At 29.7% G+C, this 4,132-nt stretch overlaps 1 protein-coding gene across 1 annotated transcript in view; it reads right to left on the bottom strand.

The window, feature by feature from the left end:
• The window catches only part of LOC104719944 (floral homeotic protein APETALA 2), a 10,598-nt gene that overhangs the window by 5,522 nt on the left and 944 nt on the right, over nucleotides 1-4,132 (bottom strand). The gene's annotated exons all lie outside the window — the stretch shown is intronic.

Below are 4,132 nucleotides of genomic sequence, written 5' to 3'. Positions count from 1 at the left end.
AAAAAAAAAAAAAAAAAAAAAGTCTTTCATTAAGATTACCACCACAATTGGTTCGGCTAAATTGTCGTCTTGGTTTAGTTTGAAATCTATATACCAACCACATACAGTAGTTTTACAAATGATCCAATTTTGGGGAGATTTTATTATTGGGGCTTAAATACATTAGTTTTAAGAAAACAAAGATTACTACATAGTACATAGAGAGGATCGAGTGGCCCATCATCATATATCATCATCATCAATCAGTAGGGGTTGATTTGAAAAAATAAAACGAGGAATTCACAAGGATAAAAACGTAAATACATGTGCCTAATTAGTGATTTAACTAAAAAATAAACAAATAATCGTAGTATTAGTTCAAAAATCAAAAAGAGGAAAAAAGGAATTAAGAGAGAAAAGGGAAAATGTTACCAGAAAAGATCAATCCATTTAGTACGGACAAACCGGTGGGCTCCACTTTTTCCCTCTTTCATCCACCAATGAATGAAAAGAGTAGAGAGGTCGACCCCACTCTCCCTCTCTCTCTAACATACCTCGTATTTTTAATCTCACGCGCTCTTCCTTTTACGTGTCCGATGAGACTTCTTCTCTCGTTTAAATTATTAACGCGCGTGTTACGCAGACTCTCGATCCGAGACGGTGTTTCGTTTCTGACTACAACAAAAATGCTGGAGCCAACTATTATTACCACATTTTGGTTATTTCTATAAAATTAAGATCGGATTTGTTAGATTCGTATATATATATATATATTACATAAATTCGTCATCCTTTACATAATCTCAATCTGTTTTTATAATGAAATTATTATTATTATAGATTTGAAAAATCTCCGCACAAAATAAAGTGAATTTATTTTTAGTGGAAAATAAATAAATATTTTTGAAAAAAAAAAAAACGAAGAGAGAAGTTTGAAGGGAGAAGGGACTTTGTGTCGGAAAGGGAAACATTACAGTTTTGTTTATTTTGGGTTCAGAGGGCAACAATACGAAGAAGAGAAGGCTAACAACAATTGTAAAACAATAATACCAGTATCAAAATAAAATTTTGAGGTTGCCACGTCACTCCCCACTTTTGTGATTTTTTTTTACATTTTACATTACCACCACCGAGTTATGTGTTTTGTATGAATGGAGTGTATACGGTAGAACCTCTATAAATTAATACTCGGTAAATTAATAATATCTATAAATTAATAAATTTATCTGGTCTCAAGTTGGCACTAGTGTAATTTTGGACATTATTCGATAAAATAATAAATTAATAATTTTTTTGAAAATCCCATGTAAAAATATGGTTCCATAAATATCATATATTAATAATCAAATAAACTAGTATATATATATATCTAAGAAATATATATATATATAAATAAACTAGTATATATATCTAAGAAATATATATATATATATAAATAAACTAGTATATTTATCTAAAAAAATATATATATATATATCTAAAAAAATCTAGTGAAATATGAATCTATTGTTGTTTGTTTGTTCTTGAATTTGCATTCTTGTTGGAGAACATCTCTAATCTTTCTGACTGCATCAAAAACTTCTGGTGTTGTGTTCTCAAATCGCATCTAAAAATTATAGAGGGTTCTTGACACGATAATTGCTTCCTTACATGTAACTGGTTCTAAAGGAACCGTCATATCTTTTTCAACTACATTATCACCTTGAAAAATAGTAATAGCAATTTCTTCTAAACTCTGAATTTCTGATAAAAAATTCTCTTTATGAATTAATAATTATTAATTTATCGATAAATTAAAAAAATATTAATTAATAAAATTTCATGGTCCCGACCTTATTAATTTATAGAGGTTCTACTATATATGTATATATATTTACTGTCTTGTGTCATCAATTAAACTCTTATCGTATTATTCTAAAAATTCCGATTAATTAAATAAATATTAAAATATTGGATGCGAACTATGTAATAAACAGTAAAAATCAATGAAACTTTCAATCAAATCTAAAATATAAGCTCTAAATTTTTTTTTTTTTTTTTTTACAAGACACGTTGTACATATTTTTGAGTGGGATAATGCAATAACAAACATTCCAATAATGGTTTTCGTTGAACATGTTGCTTTCCTCAAGTGGAAACTACTGCTCTTCTCTCTCTATGTCCCACTATCTCTCTCTCCCTATATATTATTATGATTATTATTTGGCATTTTTTGTGATATATAGAAGCTTGATTTTTGTATATTTGTGATCTGGCCTCATCCTATATCTTTATATATAAACTACATATATATATATATATGTGTGTATGTCAATAATTATTAAAGCCCACGGCCCACTTTACAGAGAGATACTCTTGTCTTATATCTCTTTCCAATAAAACAGGCCCACAAAAGCTATTATTATTATTCCCATTTACCCCCGTGATTTTTTTTCATTTAATCGTATGTCTGTTGTGAAAAAACTTCTACGACTACTCATCATATGTGTCCACATAAAACAAAACCAAAGAAAACAAAAAATATAATTCCTAATTTTGGCTGAGTTTATCGGACCTTTATACTCCCTCGTTATACGACATATATGATATGACAAAAATGTACTCAAAGGAACAGGTATTATTATTGAATTGTAAATAAGTAAAGTGTACAACAGATACCGTATAAATCATTTATGCAATCTATGTAGACTTTTCATATTCGTTTTCTATATAAAATAAAAAAAATGCATCCCCTCACTGTCAAAAAAAAAAATGCATCCCCACAAGCCACAGTGATATCATATATATGCAGAGAGTACAGTACATTAATCTAAACATAAATAAAAAAGAATCAATGCCTGTATCTACCTCAATCTACTTGGCTATGTGTCCACATAGTGTGGACGAGTACAAACAAATTCAATTTCCTTTTTGTAAACAATAAATTCAAGAATTCAATTTTAAGATAAGATTTTATACACTATTAATATTGAATGCTATACAATTTTTCAGCTACTTCAACAAACAATTTTGACACGTGGAATGGCCACAGTTGCATGTACTATTAACTAGTGAATATATTTTTGATTTACTACTTACTAGTTCGAATTTGAATCAGTACTGTGGATCTTGTTTGGATATGGGTTAAAATATCATGAATCGTATAAATCATATAACCACACTGACATAGTTTGAATGATATCAAACAATATGCTTACTAATATATTGAGGAGATACGAATATATACAACTAAGCTCGTATGATACAAGTCGTATCGGTATCATATAGACATAAAATAAGTTCGACAAACAAAAAAGCATAAAATAAGTAAGCTCGTCATTAAAGTTTTTAGATATGTCTCTATTTTCCTTTTTGGAATCGAAGTCAAGTCCGAGATTAACGAACGTGGAAAACATCGGACGGTATCGATAGAATCTCGATTTGTGAGGTTGTCCAGATCTTGTTAGGCTTCTCCAAATAATATCCTTTGCTATTTCGTATGATCCACTTTTAATTCTTTTACGTGGCATTTTATTATTCGCTCAATGTGGGGGCCATGTGAAGCGAAGCTGATAGTGGATACTCCTCGATTTCTTCACGAGATAGTTTGTGCTTCGATGTGGTTATATTATAGTCTATAGATTGTGTTTATAACTTTATATAGCATTGGATTCATTTATGCAAATCATGAAATGGTATTAGGAAAACAACCTCTCAAATTAAAAGACTGAATTATTTCGTATGATTTTTTTTTTCACATACTGAAGCGTGATTTATCAGTTATGCATGTACATATATATAAACATTGTAGCTGATTAATTTTCAGATATGTGTTGGTTTTATCCATGCTTTCGTGTCTAATACATAGGAAGAAAAACTGTTTACGTAACTAGTTTATATACTTCTAAGAGTTTAGGTAAATTTACAAACTAGATTGGGGACAAAACTAAAACTTAGGGTTATAAATGATTTGATAAGGAGGAAAAAGATCTAAAGAATACGACAAAAAAGGGACAAAGGGAAACACGTTAATGTACAAATATGGCAAGGAGTCAGGAACTTAGGTACGATGTCCATACGTTTTGCGGTCCAAAGACTTTCCATTTTTGTAAATCTTTGAAATTAACCCCACTTGGTTCCCAAACATCCTTCGACACCGACGACACACACTCAC

Source organism: Camelina sativa, chromosome 10 (genome assembly GCF_000633955.1).
Source record: "Camelina sativa cultivar DH55 chromosome 10, Cs, whole genome shotgun sequence".
Classification (NCBI taxonomy): domain Eukaryota; kingdom Viridiplantae; phylum Streptophyta; class Magnoliopsida; order Brassicales; family Brassicaceae; genus Camelina; species Camelina sativa.
Note: the sequence above shows the minus strand (reverse complement) of the source record. Positions and strands in the feature narration are given on the sequence as shown.